Source organism: Ciconia boyciana, chromosome 8 (assembly GCF_034638445.1).
Source record: "Ciconia boyciana chromosome 8, ASM3463844v1, whole genome shotgun sequence".
NCBI classification, from domain to species: Eukaryota; Metazoa; Chordata; class Aves; order Ciconiiformes; family Ciconiidae; genus Ciconia; species Ciconia boyciana.
Window position 1 is genome coordinate 31,487,855 of NC_132941.1, and position 27,486 is coordinate 31,515,340.

Consider the following 27,486-nt stretch of genomic DNA (forward strand, 5'->3'; position numbering starts at 1 on the left):
GACATAGATAAGAGAGTTGGAGTATTAACTCTGGCAACACTTCCCTGCTTTGTCATGCCAACAGTATAATGGAAAATGAAACATTGATTGATTGAACTGCACATGACTTGCCATGAGATATGAACTGTATTACTTAAAGAATCTTGAATGGATTCTCAGTAGCTCTGCTTTGTAACTAGCTAGTGTTTTATTTTTAACCACTTTAGAACTGTAATGTGCAGATGGAAGTGGATTTTACAGCCCTGCTTTGCTTTATTTTGTGTTTCAGACACTGCTGTGCCATGGCACAATGTGTGTCTAGGGGATTGCAAACTAACCAGTGAAAGCCCCATGCGATAAAGTCCACATTTGGCTTTTAATTGTGTAAGTGCTGAAAACACCCTGAATACACATCCTACTCTATACAGGAATCCTACAGGGCAGGCAGATTTTATTGAGCTGGTCTGTAAATGGGTCCATAGTCAGGGCCCAGTAAAATGTTGCAGGTCCTTATTCTGTTATCATGGGTGGTGTCCTCAGGTGTTCCTTGGAATTATAGGATAGCACTTTCTCTTGGCAAAAATTGCAGTAGTTCTGACACTTGTTGCCAAGGTTGTGAAAGGCAGCAAGTAATTGCTTCTAAAATGCACAGAATCCCAAGAAGTGTGCTGAGTAACGGCGCTACTTAAAGCCATAGAATATGTGCAGCTTCCCTGGTATTATGCAAGATTACCAAGTGAGTTGGCAGATCCCAACACATTTTTGATATTAAAATGCCGGGAAACTACTTAAATATTGATGCATTCATTATGAAAACATCTTTTTGGCATTTGTTTCCAATTAATGCTTGTGCTTTAGCACGATCGGTTTTCTTCATTATATTCAAATGCGATGGCTATGTGAACAACCGAACATGATTATGGAAATGTTGGCTCACATTCCCTGAAACAGGTATTTGTAAGGAGGCTGGTCAATGGGAAATATTTGGAAATCTATCGGGAGTTTCAAGCGCATTTTAAAAGGACATCTGTGTACAAGAAGCAATCAAAATCAACAGTATTATCATAAAGGTGCATTGGATAATGCAGCAGAGGTGCAGTTGGTGAGCATTATGCTGCATTAACAATATATGGTTCAGCTGTACAATACCATTGCCAGGTCTAGCTGCATAGTTATGAAAGGAATGGATATCAAGTAACAAATATGAACTTAAAGCTAAATCATGAGGTTGCGTCACAACTAGCTGGATATCAAAAAGGGAGTAATTTGTTTTCAGAAGCCAAAAGGCTAAACACACAAGATTTGTTATTAAAGAGTGTTTGCAGTACAAAAACAAAGGCTTTCCTGGCACAGACACAACAGAAGTCATAGCTGTGTCTATCATCCAAGTGGTTTGTTTTAGAAATGAATTCTATAAATTTTCAAACAGCTGCATAGGACTTAGCTTCACAAATCTATTGAAGTAAATAAAGCATGAACACTGCCCGTCTACTCATCTAGTTGGAATTCATTTTCTTAAGCTGTTTGCTGGATTTATTCATATTGCTGCATTTGACTTTTATTTTGAGGGAATTGTTCTCATTGAACAGGTGGATTACAAATATTTCATTGTGAAAGGACAGAAGGCTGGGTTCAAGCTTTCTAATACATTTTAGCCAGCATTCATCTCTGATTATCAGCAGCATCCTTTAAATTGCAATCCCACCTAATTTACACATGCTGAGCTGTCCAGTGTAACTAAAGAGGTTCAGTAGCAGAGTTCATTTTGCCTCGACTAGCTCTCTGATAGACTCCAATACATGGGGCAGAAATAGCGTACCTTAGCCTATGCAACATGCGAGGATATCTGTTCTTCTTCTATTGCAACAACATGATAATTTTCCTCAATATGCTGCTGCTGACTGTAGTGAGAACTCCTGGCTACTGAGGCCACAGTAAGTTAATCTGTGTAATTAAGTGGCACTAGATAAATCCTGAGACCTAAGAATTTAGGGTTTTTTCTGTTATGGTTTATGCTGTGCCCAACCTGTGACTGAATAGGGAGTGTTGGCTTGTAAGGTTGTGAACAACAACAAAAAATCAAATAGGGAGAAAACAAACCCATTTTAAGTTTTGGTGGTGGGGTTTTTCTTGTTTTGTGGGGTTTTTTTAATTATTATTTTTTATTCTCTCAAAAATCTGCCTATTTCCAATATACAACATTGTTAGCTTGCAAAAATAATACCTGAAATCTGACTCTAAAACGTTTGAAGATTTGTGACTATCAGGAAACAGACAATGAAATGCAACCACTGAAATTTTAAAGCCATTTTTGCAATACTGAAAAGTGCAACTATTTTGGACACCAGTTTAAAACAGATCAAGTATTGCAGTTTGCAACTGTGCAATTATTGCAGTCAAAAGCAAACCTAAAACTCTAGAAAGACTCATAGGACATGTTACAGGGTCCTGCTGCAGCCATTTTTGTAGACAATGGTCAACACTTTTCAATATTTCTCATAAGACAAGAATTCTACATTCACAATTTAGTTTGTACGTTATAACGTCTGTGAGAGCAGTCATTTTTCTCATAAAGAAAGTCTAAATAAGTTAAATTCAAAAGGACAGAAAAAGGAAACCAGACTGAATTGTATATCTAACCAAACTGTAACACCTGAAATATCTGAGGCGAGTAGAGGTATTACTTCTAGGCATTCATCTAGCAGTTATTATTTTAGAAATGCATATGCAACTGTATGTGCCCTAGCTAGCTGCTCAATGTTTAAAAAGAAGAAAAAAGCAAACACAAAACCCCAAATGTAGTCTTTGACAGATAGGTAGAAATGAGAAAAAGAAGATTGTATAAACACAGAGGGCATGTTTGTAAGAACTCCTTAATGCCAAATTAAAGTGTGAAACATGAGAAGGTGGAACATGCCTGTACTTGTTCCAGCCACCAACGGAAGTGAGGCATTATCACTGAATGGTATTTTGTGTAAATCAGGCTGGTTTCTTTCCACTCACAAGCTCCTACTGAATCAACCACCAGGCTGTTCTCAGCATATTTTTGGTTGACTGGGTGTCAGAAATGTTTTTTTAATGGGAGAGTAACAGATTAAGAGAGGCAGATGTTCAAGCTTGCATATTGAAACAGGTGCCCCTGTAAGCTGTCTCCTGACATATTTCTACGACCTACAATCCACTTGAGCAAACAAGAGGACACGCAGGTGGTAAGCCTGACCAGTGATCCCAGACTGAACTACATGTTAATGAACTATGTTCTGCAGGATCTTATTATTTCTCGTCAAGACCAAAGGAACTTCTTCTCAAAATAGAAAGTTGATGTTTTCTGTCTGATAGCTGCAAACCTCCTATTATGGACAATGTCTTTGGGACTCTGGAATTAATCCCTCTTCCATGCTTGCTTTGCTTCCAGTAGAGTGACCCTCAATACAAATGTACTCAAATGCAAGCAATAACCACTATTCAACACATCCAGCCTCTCTTCCCTCACATCAGGTAGTTATACCCAGAACCACATGGCTTACGCAATCAGAAGGGTTTCAGAAATAAGTTGTTCAGCACCACAACATACTTAAGAGTAGACACAGGAAAGCCACTTGCTGAGGTGCCCTTCTAGGTAAAAGGCAGATTACCAGAGACACTATCAATGCCAAGAATATATCAAACATGTCAGTGTTTGTGGAGAGGTCTGCCTAGGATTCTTCAGCCCAGATTCTGCCATGAGAATTGGCAGTGCTTTGTGGAAACTGAATCTAGCAGATACATGTTTTTAGCCCGCAAAACAACCGCTAGAAATGAAAAAAAACCCAAACTTTGCTGTCATGGTCAGTCTGAGCTACAATAAGGAAACAAGGGGCAGCCAACTAGCTATCATTGATGGGATGAATTGAGAAAGGCAGCCCATCCAGCTAGGAAGCTAAAAAATCTGAAGGTGCAAAGAATATGCTGCACTGTACAACTGATGTAGCAATCAGCGGCTCCTCGGGGGTCTTGTGTGTATGCCAACACAATGAAGACCCTTCTTAGCAGTGAACACTTACAGGCTAGCAGCCCCCGTTGCATAGAAGGCAGGTCCTGAACCCAAGTTGGAAACGATGTTCTTGAGAAATCCTCCTCACAAGAAGTAAATACACTCTTGGGTCATGAACCTTAGTTACAAGTTGCAGGCTAGTGTTGGGTAATTCACCTCCCAGGAACACAGCCAGGTTTGTGTAAAGTTGCTGAAACTGAAAAGTGGAAGAATGCTGATGGGTGCAGAAAAGCTCACTGGGGGAAGTTAAAAGAATTTATATAAGGGATAGGATGGAAGCTAGAAATAATCAAATACAAAATAACAAAGAATAGCAACAGAAAGAGAAACATAAGAGAAACATAAGAGCAACATAAGAGAAACAGTTCTACAGAAAAACAAAATAAGAAGAACTTTCACATGTTTTTCTGCAGCCATCTAGTCAATATGAAGGGAACTAGACTGCCTAGCTGACTAGCTTCCCCACACACTTTTAACTGCCAATATCAAATATGGGCATAATAAGCATACAGGACGCCTAGCAAAAAGACAACGATCAGAACCAGTGTAATGTGAAAGTCAAAGCATATATAAAAGATGGAGTAAGCTGTGCCAAGCAGCATCATATGTTAAAAAGTAGATTAAAACTAATCAGCCAAGCCCTCTAGCCAGGTTAGTAAGATGTGATCCCACAGAACTGATATTCTGGGCAAAGAGGAGAAATACACTATTAGCATTATATGATCAACTATACAATGACAATAGTGACAGGAAAACTTCATTTATACCCAGTGGAGAGTGGTAAATGTACTGGGACACGTTGCCAGGAATAATTTCATGGGCAGTCAGGAAACTCAGAGAGGATGAAGCAACTCTTGGCTTAGTTGGAAGCAGTGCGCTGGACCAGGTTTTCCTTTTTTATTTTCTTTTCTATTTTTTAAATGACAAGTAAAATTCTTAAAGGCAGTATGAAGAGTATTCAAAGACAACTTTGTTCACAAATAAATTGTGCCTACTAAAAACTTAAAAGAGAAACCAAAAGAACCTGATGCTGCTAAACAGCAGAGTAAGAGGTTTCATGTCCAGATGAAGAAACCAGAGAGGATCATAAACTGTGGCAGGTATAATGTATATGACACACCACAAAAAAGTGTTTGAGGAACAACTTTAAAAAGGCATAAAAATCACAGGAGAAAGAATCTTGCTGAGAATCTGTAGGGTCAAAACCCAATGAAGATACAAAAGAAGTGCTTAGAGAAGGTAAAGCCACAGCAGAAAATAATAAATGCATTCCTTGCATGTGTTTTTGGTGGAGGAGATTGGAAAGACTCCTATGCTGGAATCTCTCTCTACAGTGGTATATGAGAGACCCTATCTCAAATCAAAATTAATGACAGAAGACATTGAAAAAGGTTTTCTGATGAGCAAATGAGCAGTAACAAACCAGCAGAACCACATGATAACTGCCAATAGCATAAAGAAACTCAAGACTTAACTACCAATGGTGCTATTCAACCTCTAGCTTAAATTTGCTTTGATACCAAAGGAGATCTGGGCAATCACAGACCCGTAAAGCCAGGCAAATTAGTAGAAACTGTTTTAAAGAATAGAATGAGTGGCCTTATAGACAAATATATTTATTGGCAATGGGAGAAACAGATTTTGTGAAGGAAGTCATGCCTTATGGTCAAAAAATATTTTCTAAAGGTATCAGTAGGTACACTGACAACAGAAATCCAGGCTATATTTATACACTCAAAGGCATTTGACAAGTCCTTAGCCAAAAGATCTTAAAGAAACAGCTGGTATAGAATAAGAAAGTCTTCAAATGGATAAGTAAATGGTTAAAAAGCAGTAAAGAGAAGCAAATTTTTAAAGTGCAAGGAGGTGATGAAGGTGGCAGATGAGATTTAATAGGCAAAACAGATTAGCAGGGAAATGGAGACAGAGAGGTGACATGGTTCGCTTTTATCACCCTCAGGGTCCCAGGCAGACTGACCTCTGTACTTAGCTGTCCAGTGCCCAGTGCACAGGGCACGCTCTCAGGAGGGAACAGATACGTCCGTACAGAGAGCTCCCTTTCATCTCCAAAGGCAGAATATAAGTATATGGAGTTGGCGTTTATCAAATAATTTTTTTGTCAAAAGGTAAAGATTGAAAAACCTGATGACTAGTGACAAAAAAAACTTTCGGAAATATATTTTTCTGCCATGAAGATTGGCCAGGTATTTTCTGTTTAAAATATTTGATTTGAGGAACCTGAAATACTAAAGAAAGAGTGGGTTTATCTTTCAGTTCAACTGTGATCTTAATTTTATCCTGTGATCTTAATTTTATCCTATGCATTTTTATTAAAATCAAGAAGAGAGGCACTCCATCCACAAAGAGATGCTCTATATTTAGGCCTGAATGACCTTTCAGTTCTTCCACAGCTAATAGTCACACCAGCTTTTAGAGGAGTTAGCTTAAGTGGGGAAAACCAGCCTTTTTTGATTCTTCTTATTCCCTCTGCATATCCCTTCTCCACCCCAATTAGCCTTTCTTTCATTATCAAAACGGTGCTTTGCATATCTCCAGATTTTAGATACCCTGCAACTGCCGGACCAACACAGACTCTTCTTCAGTCTCCTGGCAGTGCTCAGAGCAAAACCTGAGTAGGTGCAGGAAAGGGTAGAGGACGTAGACATTGCCCGCTCTGATGGCCTTTGCCACCCACACGTTGCAATTAGGCTGGGCCAGATAGCGGAGGAACGGTTGGTGTCATTCCACGGGCTCTCCTCTGCTATAAAACTGAACTTTGTAGCTGACAGCACTGGGAATGAACGAGGCTATATTTTCCCTCCCCGCCCCTGAACTGGCAAAATTCAATTTAATCCCTGTTGTTGAAAAGTCTTAAGCTGCCTCTTCTGAAAAATTTTTAGGTTGCTGTCAGGTCAAATACAGTGGGCCCTAAAAGGAGAGTGTGCTTCCCAGTGCTACTGCTGTAAAAGGAATAACTGCTTCCACCTTCTCTTGCAGATCAGTATTACCCCAGCTCAAGTAGGTATTTAACTGTTCCTACTACGCACAGTCACCACACTCGAGAAGGGCATGAAGAATTGGGACAGAATGCTGCTTTTTCCATTGAAATTTCATGAGAAATTATCTGAAACAATAGGGTGGGTTCCTCAGTTAAGGTAACAGATTTTCTATTATGAAAATAACAGGAGAAAACCCCTGAAACCTCAAGCTTATATAAAAACGTCAAAAGATTTGAAATACTGAATATGGAATATTGAAATTAACTGAGTTCTATTCTCTTTCAAAAAGTATATTCATCCCCACATCAAAAAGACATATACTCAGCTCTGGCTTTTCCTTGAGACACTCTATATATGGGAGAAAAAAATACAAAAAAAGACATTTTCATACATTCTGAGCACCAGCACAGTGGGATCTCTCTACTGCTATTTGTAGCAGTATCCTAAGTATTCAGATCATTTATCTTTATAATGTTCTTTGATCCTCAAAACGTTATTAATTTTAAAAAAATGTGCTTTCTGAGAATTAAAAGCAGATGTGTTTTAGTCAATATTTCATGTACCTTATGGAGTTTGCTTGTCTGAAACTTTACTCATGTAAGTCCATCAGTTGACCCATCCCACTCATCAAGCACAAAGATATAGAAAGACAAACAGAAGTGCTCACAAACCGTTATTGAGGAATTTGCTTTCTAAGACTACGCAGAAAACACTGATGAATAATAAATTCAACTGCACCTATTCCAAAGAGATTTTCATGCAGTTCTGCCAGTGCAAAACAGTTCTATATCTGTCTGAAATGACAATGAAATTTAAAAAAAGAAAAATAGAAATCAAGAACTTCTGTATTAGTATAAGGGAAATAGATAAGGAAGTATCTAGTCTACAAACTAAACCAGGAAACTGAATTTACAGTACACATTTTTTCCACTAAACACTTCAGACCTATCAATATTTGTTTCACGGTAGCAAATTAGAAGTAACACACCCACATTTAAAATAGCATAAAACCACGTGTCTACTCCTTCTTGCTATTCATCCAACATCCATGTTTTTATTGATTTACAATAAAAATCACATAAGTATTATTTTAATTTGGCAGTGGCTGAGAAGATGTTTACTGATCATATCAACAAGACTAATAAAATAAAATAAAAATCAGAAGTAATTTTAAGAAATACAAGATATGCTTCTCAGATTAATATAGTGGTATGCTCTATCTCATTTCTTTCTTTTAGTTTTAAGTTAATTATGAGAATTATGAGAATTAAGTTAATTATGAGAATAATTATAACAAATAATTAGATTATCATGTAATTATTTTTAAGGGAAACAAATCTTTATAAAAATCCTAGAGGCTACAGAAAGGCCCCAGGAGATGTGAGTGGAGCTGTTAGGAGGCCTTAACTATGACGTCAATTTATTTGCAACCAGCTGTGTTTATTGAACAATGATTAAAAAAGGAAAAATGTCTACAAGATATTTACTTGGGTATGTAAATCAATACTCTTCACTACTAGAAAGCTAGCAGTATGTTGGCAATAAACCAATGAATTCAAGGCATCCTGAACACAGCAGTGATGGGAAGAGAGAGTTGCTTTGTTTTAACAAGCTATTCTAGCACCCTAAGCAGTGCACTTAACAGTCATGGAAATTATTGATGGGCAGAGGCAAGATGAAGCACTTCAGTATATGTCTGCCAGGAAGAAATGAAGAATTCTCTAGTTTTGACAAACAGCAATGAGAAACTGTAAAGACAGCAGACACTGCCCTGGAAAAGGAGATGAAGGAAAGGTCCTACTAGGATTTCACTGACTTAACTGACTGTGGCAGCTGGTTACCTGAAAGATAAGCATAAGAATCTAATTTGCTCTAATAACGCTCTAAGGCAACTGGGTGTGTGCCGTATATAGAAGCTGTACTTGCATCACTACCTTTTTAAAAGCTTTAACTCAGCATCATTTGTGCTCAAGTCATCGCTGATTTTAGAACTGTTTTGGTTTTCAAATAATCCTTATTTCTGTGATACCCCATTTGGAAACTGGAGTTTGGAGTGGAGTTTGTCCTGCTGTGGAATTTCTACAGCCTGGTAAAAGTCTGCATAAATCGCAGCTGGCCATAGGTTTAATTCACATGCAACTTATACAGACAGTAAATTCTCCAACAGGATAAAACCACTCAAAGCACTCCTCTAGTTACAGCAGCACAGGATGACAACACTACCACTCAGCTAGTTACTACACCCATAGAAACAGCTCCTTCTGCTCTATTAGCTTATGCTTCAGCCTCACAATACATTTTCTTCAATATATTCTTGTAATAGGTACCTGAAATAACATGTCTAGCTGCATATCTGCTGGTCACAAGCCTGGCTGCTGTAATCCCCTCCAAGGCTGTTTTATCATGGGGAAACAAGTCTTTTCTTGCAATCTGCTATCCACAGCACTACTTATACTGAGTGTGATAGAGTGGTAAGGACAATCGCTTCTCACTGAAATACTGTGTTGCATTTGATTTAAAACATTTTATATGACAATCCAGTCTGACTGGAGAGGGTAATTACAATTAAGCTATTCACAATGTCACTTGAATCTGAGCCCCAGTTGTAGAACTTTAAATCCATCTCTTAAGCTTGTCCAAATCTGGAGCATCTATTCAAGGCACCTGTGCTTTCAAAGAGCTTGGAGGAAAAACTGATGCCTTCTTATTTCGTAGATCTGTGTGCTATGTGTGGATAGTTAATTCAGTGACAGCAATGAAGTTCTTCGTGTGAGTTCTTAAGCATTAGGCTTTTTTTTTTTTTAATTTTTCAAATTATTCTCTTATAAGGAAGTACTTTGGAGAAAGGCATTTGAAGATCCTCCCTAGCTGCTACACTCTTAGTAAAGCTTAATTCAATCCAATGCTGTTAACACTACTGGCATTAACAAAGAAAAACACATTGCTGCAGCTAGATACGCCACTCGGGAGCTGTCTGCTGTAAAAGAAAAGTTTCGGTCTAGTAGAACAGAAAGGCTGATCTCAGAGGCCCTAAAAGAAATAGAGACACACTCCAGAGGGAGTTATGATTTAATGACAGTTCTGACAGTTTTGATGAGATTGCCTGAAATATCAGAATTTTTGTCAAATATTTCTCTGTTGCCAACCATATCCTATTGGATGACTTTACTAAAGCTTAAAAATTTCTCTAAAGTATTAGCAAGAAAGAACGACAACTGGGACAGCACCGCAATCTGGGCTTTTCCAAAATGAAAACATTGAATATGAGGAAATACCTTCTGTCACATGATGCTATAAAAAGTAGTGGAAAACCCAAATCTAGAGGTGTTTAAAAACTGGTAATGGATGGTAGCAGTCATATCCACCTAAGTAGAAAACAAGTCAGGATATTGATAGATCAATTCTGTTACATCATGTTAAACAAAAAGAGGGGTATGTGTACAAAAGTAGGTATGCTTTTATTTGAGCAATAAGGGAGGGAGTTTATAGCTATGCAAATCAAATTACAACACAGAAGCAATATGATTTATGCATTCTATAATAACAGTGTTTATTACCATTACTATACAGCCGTATCAATAACTGATTTTTAGTTACTGCATCTAAACTACTTCTATCACTCCTCAGTTAGGAAAATTCTGTAAGTCTTTAAATTACCTGACCATTAATCCTGCCTCTGCTACTGTGTTATATCATCACAAATAACATCACTGAGCAGAACTTTTTCACCCAAAGTTCTTAATGCTCCTCTGTAATTTCCATTTTACAGGTAGAAGGAACAGAGAAGTGATTTGTTTATTGTTATTTAACAAGCCAGGAACCTACTACACTGAATTCAGCCTCCTAACACTGTTTAATACTCTACCCATCTGGGCAAACAGCCCTGTAGGGTCAGGATGCAGCTGAGCTAAACTTGAAAGGAATGTGCCATTTCCTGGCAGCAAGTCGATGATGTATTCCCTTCTGCTGCCCTGGCAGGTCATTTTTGGAAAATGAGCATGTGTCCACATGCAGACAAGCAAGAGGATCAGACACACAGATACCACACTGCTGCACTGCACTCTTAGCAGCCTTTTCAGCTTGTCTCCTTTTCCAGAATTATTTAGTCCTCTCCAATGCAGGTCTTGTAGGGTATACAACAAAGCATTATAAGTGTTGAAGGCTAGCACATGGTGAAGCCTTAGACAACTGGTTTCTCTGAGAGCAGAAAGCAACACAACCACTGGCTTAATAGATGACACTGGGCTAACCTTGTGAATATTTTTGCTTGACAGGACTGCTTATGGATTAAGAAGAAATTACTCTTCTCTGATATTTCTAATAATCATAATTACATTGCTATTCTTAGATAATCTATACAATCTTTAAAATCTCTATAAAGAAGACACAGTTCATTATTAAATACTTCACATTTTGAGCCTGCTAAATTATCTAGATGACATTCAAGTTTGTACGCTCTTTTTTTGTAACTGAGTCCGATTGCTCTCTCTCACCAGCATGTTTACATACTTTTATTTTTACTGGGTAACTGAATGATTAAGTTCTAAGACGTATGGGATGCACCACAGTATCATGCTAGAGAGACAGACAAGAACAATGTTAAGCATGAATACATGCTACTATTATAAAAGACAGTGCCATTTGCACACAATTAATTAGGTTTAGAAAAGATACATTAAGTGCTAGAGAAAACAGTTTTTGCAGTGTTCATTGTATACTATTTTGATACCTCAAGAAGAGTGGCTAATGCTAAGCGGTATATTTGGCAGCTGTTAAGTCTTGAGTTCATTATGGGACTTCTTTGCACTAGATTATTTATTTGATGAAATTTCACTAAGACATTTTTTCCTCCATAATTCATCATCATGTCACTCAGGAAAATATGCTGACATTAAGTGGTGTTTAGATAACGTTCAACAACTCAGTGCTTCAGTGGCAAATGCATTCCTTGTAGAGACATGAAAAACAGAAAAACAACAATCTTGTTCAATCTCTGACTTTCCGACGTGAGCTGTCTGATGAATATTCTACATACAGGGAAGGCAAACTAAAAAAACCCCAAGCAATTAGTGTATAAACTCTAATCATATAAATAAGGCTAATTATACAGACAGGAAATCTTTTCAGTTCAGTAAAATCAGATGCTAAACATTCCTCCCATTCATAGAAAAAGCCTTCATACCATGCAAACACATAAGCGCATGAAAACCAGTGAGCTAATCAAGCTGATTCTTCTATAAAGAACCTCCTTGCTCTGTAAAGGAAGAGAAAATGTTAATTCTGCTTTTGTATACTGGAGACCCACATGGATGCTTCTATAGCTAGGGCCTGTGCTCTGTAATGAAGGACATGGGAGAAGCAGAAGAGAGAGTAATTGCAAATTGATGTTGTACTCTAGACGTAATTGGCAGAGGCAGCAAAAGCAACTGGCAGGCTGTTTCAGAGTCATGCTGGCTGCACAGAACCGGGTACTTCAGGAAGACTGGGAGCCAGTGTGCTCTCCAAGTTACTTCTACTGAAGGTCCCAAAATAAAAGCATATGTTCCTTTATACACAGGACCTTGATTACAGGTAGGGTCCAGCCCTGTGCTCCCCACCAGCCCACTACTCTCTAAAAACATCACCCCACCCCACAGCACGTCACCATCACCAAGCAGCCAGCCTGTTCCTTGAGTGCTATCTTGTATCTTCGTCATATAGCTAAGAGAAAAAACTGGCATCATGTAAGAATCAACTCCCTGCACCCGTTTGCTGCACTCCCAAGCACTCCCAGAAGGAGGCACCATGGGAGTTTAGAAATTGCAATACTTCCATAAACAGATGTGATGCCAACTGTTGCGTAAGAGGCCAAAGGAATAAAGAACTAAAATTAAATAGTATTTACTGTGGCAGCACATCCAATGTATATATGACCACTTAATTGTTAAATTGAACATTAAATAACAAGATTTGTTAAAGTGTTTTTTACATTGTTGCTTTTTTTCATTTGTCAACTTACAGTGTGTGTGTATATATATATATTTTAACATCCACTGTATTTCATTCAATTATTTCTTTGGCTGTGACACCATAGCTGCATGACTGCAGAAGAACTACTGGATAATTAGAGTGGAAGTTGATTGTTTAGAATATTATGCCAATAATTAAGTTTGGATTCTACAAATTCTACAAGAAAATATTTAATACTATTTAAAACCTGCTTCATATAATACTTGCATTCTAGGTGCAAGTGCAGAAAACTGCCAGTATTTCCGTTATGTAGCTTCCATATAACAAACTAGAAATGCTGATAACTTTCTTGTTAAGGCAGTAAAAAAAATTTGTAAGACTTGAATGCTTGCTACATTTCTAGTGTATGTATTTAGCAAGAAGGGAGCAGACGACTTCCACATAAAAACATCTTAATACTGAGGGAACCTCTTAGCTTTGAAAATTCCAATGCCTGCCTCCACCAAGTTTCAAGGCTTGTTTGATCTGATATCTTCCAACTTTGGCAAAACTGCAATAAAGCAGTATAAATGACATTGCATTTCTAGAGAGGACTGCCAGCTGCTGGAGTTATTGAGAGCTATTACCAAGCTGTGAAAAGTAGTAGCTGCCACAGGAGGTTATGCAGAGGCACACTGGAAGTTAGACCACCCAGCATGGAAAACAGTAAGAGGTCTCATAAAACAGCACTTGTGCACAGTCTGGTCATGGGTAAAAATTTGCTTTCACCAGGCAGTCAAATGGGCAGAGTGTACACTTACTACCCAGATTTTCTAAATTTCCGCAGCACGTTGCCCCAACTACTCTACCTGGACCAAGTGCTCCTATGCACTTGGTGCTTCACCGGATGGACTGAGACAGACAACAACTGATATGCTTGTTTTCCATAACGCTATTCTCTTGCCCACAGCCTGACTGATGGACCAGACAGATTCCACAGGATGTAACAAGCCTTGAAAATTGCTCTGAAAATCAACAGCTATTCCTAGATGCTTGTCTGACAACATAAACATGTACCTAAGATGACATATACAAGAGTCTCTGAGAGCATGAATCTGTGAAAACAGCAACATGCTTTTTCTGGCCGTTGATGGGTGCTACTGCTCTCAGCATGTCACATTTGGTGAATTCTCCTTTCCTACCATACCATGTGAAGGGCATGAGGAGGAAACCAGAACTAACATCATCCACTCTGGTCCCTTCTCATGATTCATTTCATATTCCCTTTTCCTTCTTCAAGCAATTGGAGGACAAGATCAAAACTCTGATGTCAGGCTTCAGTCAGATCTTGATAACTCACAACATAGAAAAAAGTATTGTTTGCAATTTTTTTTTTTTTAAGCATGAAACATGCCAGTGAGATACACTGAGGCTGCCCTTCAGAGACACAGCTTGAACATCAATAGCAGAACAGTGCATATATCCCTTTACTGCCTGTCCAAAGCTAATCAGCAGATTTCTTCACACTGGATCAAGCCTGCCAGAAATCACTGCCTTACCCTTTGGGCAGATTCAGATTTCCAGGGAAATCCATGTGGAGTCAGGCACTGCTCAGTGTGAGCAAAGGTGACCAAAGTGTTATTTCTATCGCAGTAGGGATTCATCTGATTGTTTATGGAGCTGAAAAGAGTAATGCTAAAGGTTTATCTAGCATACAATAGTCAAGACTAATTCAGAAGACTTTCCACTTGACATAGCAGCACTTTTTCAATCTACTTTATCCAAGCAATGACTCAAAACTATAAATGAACCAGCTTTAGAGCTCCTAACATCAGGTGAAAAAATATGCAACGCACTGCATAAGTCAAAATACTGATTCAATATAAATTCATGCTGTGGTTCAAATGTAATAACCTTTTTTTTTCCCCTGGAAGAGTTAGCTTTCTACCATAGAATTTCTCCCAGGTAGTGCCTCATCCAACCTTGCCATTGTATCATTACGTTTGACCCAATACAATTTGCCGCTCTACAGTTGACATGAAAACTTAAAACCCATTTAGGCTTCATATACCACACAGTGGGTGATTTGAAAGAACTGGATCATGTGCTGCACACCAGATCAGCTTGGTGTGTTATGTTGCGGGTGCCTAGTAAAATAATGGAAGCGCAGCCTGCTTCCAGCCACTCCTGCAGCTCTTCTGCATTGACTTAGTACTGGAAGAGATGGCTGTTCTCTAATGGCAGACATGTCTGTTGATTATGTACAGAGCCTTGAACCTGTCTGTAGGCTACACCACAGTACTGACAGAGACATCTTTCCTTAAATGTACTAATAATTTACTGTGTATATTGCAGAGGTGACTAATGATTTCTTGCAACCTGCTGATGCTTCCTTAGCCACACAATTAGCTCACCCAGCTACTTTTATAGAAAATGATGGCATCCTCCTGGGCACTAGTGAGGAGCTGGCAGAATGTCCGTTCTGTTATGTACTGTTCTTGAGCAGCTTAATTTATGGGGCTGTTTTAGGTCAGTGCCACTTAGAGACACAAACTGTCAACAGCTTTTACCTGGGATTTTGCAAGAATCTGCTTTCACTTAGGAGGTTTGTCTTCTATTTGTTATAATGATATCCTCCCCTACCCTCTCATTTCCTCACCCCAGCCTCTATCTGCTACCTGCTTATGATGATAAATATCACAAACCTAGGAATGTGAAGTGACCAATATTTTATTAGATTGCAACCTGCATACATAAACTATATCCTTATGCATAACTTCCTCTTGGCATCGCTGAGTGCACTTATTTCAACAGGAATGTAAATGCCTTTTTGATGACCAGGTACTTTAAAGACCACAGGGAGGTATACAATACATTATGCAAAACCCAAAACCAACCAAACAAAAAAACAACAAAAAAACCCAATAACAAAACAAACAAAAAAATAAAAAAACCCAACCCCAACAATTGGACGTTTTCAGAGTCTGGTGAAAGCAAAGATTTCTGCAGCTGGGTTTTAATTGAAAGTTTTTAAAAGGTTAATTGTCAGCCTGGGCTGTAAATAACAGAAATGAAACAAGATGCTCATGTAGCCAACATCTGATTTATTTACAACAAATAGAGGAATACATTCAGCTTAAATCACCTTCCTTCCTTTGGTAATCTTGGTAAACATGTTTTCAAGAGTTTTCAAGAGTTTATTTTTTTTCTTGGAAGGGAAACATCTGAAAATTATTTTGAAAGAGAGAGAGATGGTAGAATCAGCTGGTAGGGTGTCATGGCAAGGGCAGTAAGACTGCATCTAAAAGAACAGCCTAGCAGAAACTTGATGTTGCCTCTCTGTTTCCCAAGGGAATTCTGTAGCCTTCAAGGTGAAGCAGCTAGTATGAGTTTCCAATTGCACGTACACAGACTTTGTCCACTCTACTACGTAAAGTAAATACTGTGTAATACAGTACAGCAAGCTTCTAAAACCTGAATCTAATTATGCCACAGTGCTGGTCCCAAAAAGGGAAGGATAGGATGGGAAGAAGTAAAGATCACATGTTTTCAGTGCTTTTTATCGAGGAAAAAAAAACAACAACTCAGCACTACATGCAGGGTTGCATGCACAACAAACTGCTGCATTCGACACTTTCCTATGAATGCGTATCTGGGGTTAAGCTGTACACATCAGTGCAAAGTACCTGATTGCACATGTATATCCTCTTGCAAGGCAATCAGGAAGGCATATTCTGTCCTAAGGATGGTCCTCAGAAATAAAAATGGAAATAGCTATATCTTAATAGTCCGTTTCTCCATCCTTCATTCCTCAGAAGTGTCCTCACAAGCTGAATCCCAACACAATAACATTGGCAAGAGATACTTTTTCTGTCTTGTGCAGTTCAGCAAAGGAGGGGAAGAATTAATCTCTGCATCCCAAGCAACAGGCCAGGTACTTGTGGCAGAAGATGGCCACTCAGTGCCCAGGGCGTCACAGACTGCTATGAATATCCCCATCACTAATCTGATTTAAATGAGAATGCTGTAAAAAGGAAAGAGAGAAAATTGTTGTGTGCGATACAGCATGGAGCTGAATGAAGACTGGCCATCTGTTTGTACTGGATATTTCCCACCGGTTTAGAAAGAAGCTACTCACTGGCAATATGTTCAACAATTCAAGAAGTCCCATAAACGCTCTTCCTTTATGCTTTATGACTCCACTGAAGAGAGCGAGTAGCACCATTTTCTACCCCTAGAAGAAGTGAAGGGTGCTAGGATGCTGACAGCAATGGCCAAACATTTCTGGATTCAAGGCTCCTACAGAAGCTTTGCCATTCCTTGATGTAAACAAGAGCACATGGGATGGGTCACTGGGGAATTTTCCTAGGGTCCCTACAAGCTGCAACTCAAACTCCTGAGCACAAAAATAAAGGTATTGCATCTAGCATAGCACTTGTGAAGAAGGCAAACATTGCTGCTTAGTTGATCTAAAACCGTTTCAGCTTTCTATGAGTCTTCCAACCTCTTGTAGCTCTTGTCATACTGCTAAAGAACAATGGTGGGACCAGAATAAAGTGTGCTCTGTGCAGCATCTATTCAACACAGCGAGTTGGTCCCTCTATCTGTAGAATACATATTTATAAATTACAGTGATTACCTGACAGCAGTTTGGCTTGAATTTTGCTTAGTCTATTGGACATGCTGCACTTCTTTCTGTTTCAAACTACTGTTTTGTAATTTGCATAGAACTTTTACAGTCTTTTTTTTCCAAACCTGTATGGCATCTACAACAGCAGCCTGATCAGTAGTCTGAACAGTAATATAACAATAGTATCATCATCCATTTTTGGATATCAAATATGTGAGCATTGCCTACAAGACGAGATTCCACAGAGAGCTTTCATTGTGATTTGTACCTCAAGAGAGGAAAGCTGGCTGGATTTCAGGCCCATTGTAATACTATGATCAAAAAGGGTGCAGAAGGGAGACCATATTTAAGGTACTTCTCAATTAGTGAAACTGAACAGAACATGCTGACTTAAGAATTAGAGTTCATCCAACAGCTACATTTTTTCTTATACATCAGCTTCTTAGGCAGAAATAAGATGTTAAAAGAGGTCAGTGAAAGCATCAGTTAAAAGTTTTCACTAGAGAAAATAATAAAATAGAAAAATCATAGCAAAGACTAGCATTATTTCTGATGTTGCTTTAAAAAGATTTTTTTTGTCCTGTAGACATGCAGTGCAAAAGTTTCCAAAAGAACTTCCATCCTCCTGCTCTTTTGAAGGAACCTCTGATACAATAGTTGAGAAGTGGATGAGGATGTAAAAAATGCATTTGATCAGCACCGTAACTGCTGGTGTGACCTTATTTGGTCAGAGAGTCTTTAGGGGTTTCAAATTCCTTACAACCACCACAAAGAGATTTCTGTAACTATTCTAAAATAGCAGTGACATACTGCATATCATAACGAATGTATCAAAAGAATTTGAGACAAAAAATAGTTAATGAAAAAGAGATAAAGTCACAGTATTGCTAAACCAGTAAAGCATATTTCAAGGCAATTTGCTGAAGGCAGCCAAAGATATGATATACTTTTTGGGTATAGTTTATCTGGGGAAATAAGGGCAACTTCAAATTTCTTTTGCGGGAATAGGTGGTATTGGTGTTATAAGTATCTTGATTACTTGTCTTTACTAAAAATAGAGAGAGCTTTTTAGATGCTCTATCATTACTCTAATTTTATCTAGAAAAGACAACTATGAATAGGAAGATAGATCTTGACCAGCATTAGAATATTTATTTTTATATAGTTTTGTTTAAACAACAGCCATTCCTGAACCTGCTTTTGGTTTTTGAACTAAATACCTGAAGATTTTATAGTTCTCATCAAGATGAAGCTTGAAAGTTTGCCTTGATTTTCCTAAATTTTAATTTCTCAAACTTCCCTTTACCTTTTCATTTTTTAAAAAACATAATCTACACATGGAGATGGCTGGAAATATATGTAGACATTGGTCCTTCTCATTATCAGGGATAAAATTCCAGAAAAAAGGCTCAGTTGGAAGCTTTTTCCTGGGCTTTCTAGATAGTGTCACAGGATTCATGCTTTTCAGGAACAGCATGATGAAGTGAAATTAGCAGACTACATACTGTTTTATAAACCAGTTTCTCAGTCCCCATTAGAATCTGCGTGTTGCTGAAGGAAACCATTTATACTCATAAGACCTATTTCATACTGCCAGGAGATCGACTACCTGCACAGCCCATTTTGCATCTAATCTTGGAAACGCATATGTACAGAGACCCAGAGACCCAGAGGTTTGCAACAACCAATTCAGAATCTATTCATGCAACTAAAGCAACTTTCAAACCACTTGCAACAAGAGCTCAGGATATTATTGTTACAAGCATAATTTATACATTAATACCCCTTTGCAAATCCACATAAGGGATAGATCCATAATCAAAACCTCACAAAATAAGTAGGGTATTAAAGTAATTTCTATCTAAAGGCATTTTAAAATAAATCAAATGCTTTTGCAGTTTGGAGTGCCAAATAACTGCAAGAAGATTGTCACTGGAAAGACATTTCTTCTTTTTCTATCATTTGTGCTATTCAGAAATACATACATTTGAATGAGTTATTTAAGTAAACCTCTCTTCCAAATTGTGTATCAAGAACTAATGCATCCTCATTTGTGAGTTCTGTGCAGTTTGTCTGGAATACTAGAGATACTCAGGTCAATCTAATAGCCTGATAATTGATGGACATACTCTTTCCAAAAAATTAGAACACACTTTGCATAAAGGAATTGGAAGATTTTCATAATTTCCTTTTTTTTCCTCCAAGCATAATCCAGTTTGGTCTTCAAAAAATATGGATTCATAGCAGTTTGAATCATAGGACAGAAACCTGGACAGAGTTACAGGTTTTTCACTTGTCTGCAATAATTTTATTTGAGCTTATGAACACACTTCACAGCACATTTTTACATCAGAAGTAGAGACTGTTTCAAAGCAGTATTTCCCCAAAGTTTGATAAGCTCTTTAATAGCATATGAATTCCTTAGAGTTTCTAGGGTTTTTTTACTGAACCTATCCCTGACCAAACATCCTTCCTTCAATGATTTTTTTTTTTCAATTCTCTGCTATTATTGTGCAAGGATTCCCTTTCAATATATTCCATTTATTGTTCAGCTGCATGCAATGACCTACACCAGGTCACCTCTACACCATTTCATGGTTCCCTTCTGACATTCTGCTTGTCCTCTTGTATTTTCCACCCTACCTCTCCAGAATGCTGCAAATTCAAACATTACACCCTTTTTCAGCTTCATCATGGGTTCAGAGTTTTATATCCTTTATGATCTGTGTCTGTTATTTTATTATCTCATATTTTTATGTCATGAAGCTTTGTTCGGGGAAAAAACTTTTATCTCCCAATAGTTATTTGATGATTAGTGCTTATATCTGTATGTCTTAAGTGATTCCATTAACTCTGAAAACAATTTGCAGTACTATAAAACTTGTGCATTTTACAATTCATATAGAATATCTTTTGTTCTACCTCTGAATTTTTATATGTTTTTATGTGATTAATATTTACATATAATACATCCTTCTCATGCTGCAATAGCTGGTTCTTCTAACGCTTACCTTTACACTTACTGCAACTCCTATCGTTTTTGTTGTTGTTTCTTAGTAACCCACTAGTAAAACTTACACATAAGCTATTTACATACAAGGGAAGAAAATCTTGGTGCTACAATTCTGCATTTCTAATACTGTGAAGAGATTTCATAGTTTATTCTGCACATTTATCAATACAGTTCTCTAATTGTCATTCCTTGGAAGGTATATAAGGTGATGAGTGGTTATATACAATATTTTATGATTTCTAACTATCTTTTTAAGTTATGATTTAAAAGTCTTATATCCCTTAAACATGCAGCTAAATGCTGTATACCTTTTGATATTGCACTTCTATAATTAACTAGAACAGTGCTATTGACTTCACTTAGCAAAATGTGAGGCTCCAGGGAGAAAGATTTCTGCTCATGAGCATTTTAAAACATAGGTATCACTCTGGAGTGTTTTTTCCTCAATATAGAAGCATAAAAGCTGATTATATCCTATGTCCATGGTAACAATTACTGTCTCTAGTGTTTGTTTTTTAAAACATGCATAGAAGTCTCCTTAATTCCCATTTTCAACACCGTTTACAGGTTTACAGTTAAAAGGTTTTTACTGCCACTTGAGTGTACATTTTCACCAACAAAAGCTGAAAAATGTTGGCTAGTTAAGTCAGCTCAATCATAACTGGAAATGGGTCTTGGCTTTCTCTTTGGGTGGGGTTTTTTTTTTGCCAATCTCCCTAAAAAAAATAACTTTTATAACCACAGAGAAAACATACTAAAATGCTAAAAATACAGTACAATATAAATTGCATCCATAATTTTTCTGTTCTTCCCTGTGTGCCTCACAAACATCTCCAGCAGACTAGCCTATGAGACACTCTCATTCCATGGTAAGAAAGAGACTATTTATTAGTTTTTCTGTATGAAGAGTAACAGAAAGGCTAAATCATTGCAGTATCCATGTCTTGCCAACAAGCCACGATGTTCATTTTGTATCAGTCTTTGAATAATTATGACTAAACATAGCTGAACTGAATTCCATTCTCTCTCTCTCCCCCTATCCCAGATTCCATCATATTCATATCCCTGGCCTCAGTTGTGTGTCTAAATCTTTCTACGACGTTTTCCTGTGTCTTTTCACAAAGGTTATATGCTGGTGCAAAGCTCCCATAGATATTACACCATTTAACCTCCCCTTTGCATCATTTCTTTTGAGATGATTATTTACTCTTTAATTTCTGGAAGAATTGCATCATAGCGTTCATTTCTGGTATAAACCAATTGTCTCTATGAATCAATGCCACAAGACAACCTTATGACCTTCATTCTAGGGTCACCTCCTCTAGAAAAAGATTTATCCCAGTGCCTGTAATATTTTTACCATGTTCCCGACACAAGATCATGGTGTAAATTAGGATGCAGAAAATGCAGATAAAATAAAAAATAAAAACAATCACCCCAAACAAAACCAAACCCAATCTGAATTACCTTAAAACATCCAAATTCTGAGATGATGGTATTTGACTGCAGGTCTCAACGCATTTTTAAAATATATTGTTATTGAGGGAACTGCAGTACAAGGATTCCTAGAAAATCGGCTCTGTGGGCCCAGACTTGGTCACCTCACTCCACAGGCAATTACAAGTAGACCCAAAGTCTCTAAGCCTCAACCCCATGCCTCACCTCTGGGGCCCCCTGCTGCTCTAGAGAGATGTCAGCTCACACATACAGGAGAGTGGATAATGATCTTTCACAGATGAGGGAAAAATTATAAACACATACTAAAGTATATTTTTGGAACATTAATGCTTTTTTACATTTTCCAGTTTTAAAACTCAAGACTAGCAATGTAAAAAATAAATGTGCAGAGATGAAACATTCCACTTTATGACTTATTCTCAAGTGCCAGGCTGACAGAGGGAGATGCAGTGTAGAGGAATGACACGGAAAAGCCCTTGGAGGTAAGTGCCTTGTCCTCAAACAAAGATCTGTGTAAACAGACGCAGAAGAGAAGATGGAGTGTCAGAGCCCTCGTCAGCATTTGGGTAATTTTCTCCCTCAACTTGAGTATATTTCCAGATTCTCTATCCAAGAACACTCACCAGAAAGCAGGGAAAAAGAAAGCTTGTTTGTTTTTAAAGCAGAATTTTCTACTGTAAACAAGCCTAGTTCTTTATAGTGAGTTCAATTTCATTCCTGTGTTAGGATTTAGAAAGGGAAACATTGCCTCCATTAGGCTTTTGGGTAGTTTACTTTCCAGCCCATTTGGCCATAAATTAAAATTAAACTGCCAGGCTGTGTTTCTCTATATGGTAAAAAGTCCCTTCAAAAACTGACTCCAGTCTTCCTTGTAATCCTCTAACATGTACATAAAGAGAAAATCATTGAAGTGTTTGCAAATCAGATCATAGCCTGAAAATCTGAAAAGCAATATATGCTGCTGTCTACAAGGATGGAGAAACAGCAGAATTGGTACAATCCCATATGGCACTAGAACTGAACAAATCAAAAGGAACTCAATTATTTGTAGTTTATATAAAGGTGGAGCTGAACAACAAAGGAAAAATGCTACAAGGAACTGTGAAGCGGGAAGGAAAAGGGACAACCCAAACCTAGCAAGTTTTCCATAACATAATCTCAGACAGAGAAAATCAGGGAAATAGTTGATTGGCTGTTTTTTTTCATGTTCTTTTCATTTCTGAGTGGGACATGAAGAAACCTTTTTTTTCCATTTGCAATTTTTGTTAATAATATATTGAAAGCCATAAGAGAACAAAGAGGACATCCGATTCAAGTCAGCAAGGAAGCTAGATTTCCTGAAAGAAGAAATGATTAAATGGAAAATCGTAGTGAGAAAAAATGAAGAAAGATCCTCTTCCCTCTGCAAGACCCTGCGTTTTCTGTAACCTAAAGCCAAGGTGTGCAATTAGTTCTGGCAGCAGTGGAAGAGTCAGTCTTACCATTAAGATTACCATGAGAAGAGAGTTCATCTTCGGAGCAGAAATACCTTGAGGTCCAGCTTTAATGCTCAGTGTGTTCCTAACAAAACAGTGATCATTACACAGCATTATGAAATGAAGAAATATGTACTCTGAACAGGTGAAAGATTTGTAGAAATTTAGGCTCAGATTCTTACCTCAAGTCAAATAAATTCACAGTAACTCATAAAGTTGCTCAGGTGTAAGCAGATGAGGTTACAGGACTACATATATGATGTATGAGACATTTGCAGCCTTGCTGAGTGATATTATCAGTTATGAACTGAATCTCAGACTTGATAATCAGGTGAAACTCCCATTAGCTTCAGTGATAGTTTTGCCCTGGTGAGACTAAATAATGACTGCCAGTTTTGGCACCATTCTTTACACTCGCTAGGTATCCCCCATAGCCCTGACAATAGATATGCAAGCAACAGCAAGAAACAATTTATCATCTTGCCAATCTAGCTATCAAATCTCTCTCTTTGCCCCTGGTAATGTTCATGCATTGTACATACAAAGATCTGTTCCATATCAAAAGCTGAAAGCATAGGAGAAAATGTAAATACATTGAATATATTAAGAAAAAATCCTGGGACTGAAGTAGCAAGAACATGCTTCCATATCATAACTAACATATTAGAGGCTTAGACATACATCTTCATTGAAATTGCAGAGCTGCACAGTATTTGTTCTGTTGCAGATTTCACAAATTTTAATTTATCTTACTACAGATTAGCTATGACAATACTGCTATTAATAACTCACAACTGGCTATAGTTAGTAAAGGAGTACAGAGTCCAAACCTCCTTTCTTATCATGGAAATATCAGAAATACTACTTCTAGCTCTAAATATCCCAGGCACTGTAAGAAGCAACTAAAAGCAATTAGCATTTAATTATGAAATAAGCATAAAAAAGCATAATTGTTCTCTTCTGGATACTATCAGAAATATAGATCTGTAATACTGTACAAAAATGATTGGCAGTAGTCCCTTGTTTTTAGAAAGCAGCAGGATAGCATGTATCTCTCTCCCCTACAGCAACACAGCCTCTTCTGTATTCAAAACTGAAAACATGTCTTTGACTATGGGGTACCAGTCTGCCTCCTCAAGTTAAATCCACATACAAAGCAAAAGAAAAAACAACAGCCTGAGTCACAACCTCATGGCTGCAATGAGCACAGAAACCTAGCTGATCTTTCACAATCACGTGTAGTCTCTCCTCTCCTAGAGATATATTTAAAACTATACGGGTAAGATGTACGCTTACTGTTTCTATTGTTCCTGAAACGCAGAAGCCTGCGTTATACAGAAAGTATGAATAGACTGTTATAGCACTTCAGCTCGAAAATAAATTAGCGGCTCTGCACCCTTGGTTTTCTGTCTCCAAGGTTACCACTCATGTTTTTCATGAATGCTACCATTTACTTCCTTCATTTCCTTCTTGTTTACTTGTTTTGCGTACATAAAAATAGAGATATTAAAAAAAATATGCATTACAGATAGTTGCCATTTACAAATGAGGACAGAAGGTTAGGTGCCAGTGACAAATTTGCCAAGTATCTTCCTTCTTGGCACTATCTGTGAAAAGGGCTCAGAAAGCTACGTGGCACATGGCAGCTGATGTTTATGGCTCTAATTAAAGTCCTGGATCACAAAACCCTGCCAATGCCAGTTTTTCACACACAACCTGGAGGAACAAAAGTGGCAAGAAATGTTTGGGGAAAGCAAAAAGCCAAAGAAGATTCCCATCATTAGAAACATATAAAATCCACAAATGAAACTGTGCCACAAATAACAACATTTAGCATGAAGTGAGCTATAGGCTAGCCCCTAATTTTGGAAGCTCCATGGGGCCAAGCCTGTCTTTCTGATAGGCTTGCAGAGTGTCTTGCAAAAAGGATCTTAGTCTCAGGACTGAAGCTATTAGGGGCCATCAAAAAGACGCAAGAGTTGCTATAAGAATTTGGAACACAATAAAAGAAATTTGTATTCACGCTGATAGTATTAAATAAGGCTTCCAAAACTCTGTTATCTTCCTTCTGAGTGGAGAAAAATCCCACTTTGGTAATATAAATCCATTAGATCCCTAGAGATCTTTTGCAGTAATGGCCTTAAAGTTTTTTGAACCAGATAGACATGCATTTACTCTGCCCATGTTTTGGGCCAAAGCTACAACTAATGAGGCCTGCAATTCCATTGATTTCAATTGAACTACAGGTTTTTTTAACATACCTGCTGAGAGTCTAGCCATTTGGCATGAGGCACAAAGACCACACAAAGAAGACATGTTTCAAATCTCAAGATACACCCATGCATTCTGGAGAGCATCTTGTAGGACAACATGAGCATTTGAAATAGCAGATGCTAGATTCAAAAGAGGGTGGTTTGCAAAAATGCTATAAATATCAAGTTTGCTGTCTATATTAATAATTTATTATCTATCAAAACTATGAAGTGGGGAAACTGTGAACAAATGTTTCAACAGATAAGTACAAACATATTTTTATAACATATGACTCATAAAATGGTATAAATACTCTTGAAAACATTGTGATTTGAAGTGAAGACACTTAAGGAAGAAGAAAGATATTAGTTAAGGAACACAATATGACTCAGAGGAGCCTGGTGGGAAGAGAGACTGGAAGGAAAATGCAAGGCTACAATCATCAGTTTCCCAAGTGCACTGAAAAAAAGAGGAGGTAACTAAAGAGAAATTTCGTGCTAAACAGAACTTGGTTTAGTCTTCTTTTTCCTAATATATAACCTAACCCTTTGCTTTGCTTTTGCCATCTGTTCTCATCTTTGAGAGTGCTCTCGGGTGACTTTGAGGAGCCACAAAGCACACGGGTAAATAAACCAACAAAAAATGTGCACATACTCTTCAGGTACATGCCACTTTGGACAGGCTAACTAGTCCTGGGAATTTGGATATATTTTCCACCAAACTGAAATGTTATGAGGACTGGCACACACCAGGTCTCCAGAAGAGTTGTTTCCCATACGTAAGGCAGAACACCCTTCCGAGAGGGGAAAGCCAGCAGGGGAACAGCTTGTCACTGCCAGTGACTCTGAACCGTCATACCCCGTAATGGCAGGTCTCTGAAATCCCTAACTGAACTCCCATCTTTTCAAAGAAAGGAAGGGTGTTACAAAGCTGAAAGTTCATTTGCTCATAATCCTCACTCTGAAGCTCACCAGGTAAATGCTGTTGAAACTTCCCTTTACCCACTGGAGAATATTTTCAGAATGCAATACCATAAATTCTATATATGCTATCAATTACATCAAGCACCAGGAAAAAAAGCATTGCACAAAGGTGCAGGAGAGAGGAAATCTGACATAGCTATTCTTTAAAAGAAAGAAAAATTACACATGAAGATGGAGAATTCAGGGGAAAGATGACTGAGGAATTCCTTTTTTCCAAAAGTACAGGGAAAGACTCCGAGTGTAGTACCTTTCTCACTCAGCACCAAAAAATAAGTCTGAAGACATATGCAAAAGACATTATCTCCACGGTCTATATAGAGAAAACAGATGTACAACGATAGTGCTTAAGGCTTCATCTTAAACTAGTCTATCCCAATTGATCCACGATACTTAAGCTAAGTAGGTTTTCTTCGTAATTCTTTTATTCCTACCATGTACTTTTGTTATTGCAGATATTTGTTACCATAGTAATAAATCAGACTGTAGAAGTACAACTAAAATGCTATCAAACAGTACTGTAACTAAAAAAGCACAAATTCAGGTAGTTATTTTTTATTGAGTTTTTACTAACTTTTATGTTATTTTTTTGGTAAGTATTTTATTCACAAGAATACCTGGGAAGACCAAAGGTTTTTCAAATCAACATGCATATTTAAACCAAATGTAATAGCACGATCATTTTAAAAATGCTTAGGTCTGTCTCAGAAAGGCAATAAAGCATGTACGTTGCTCTAA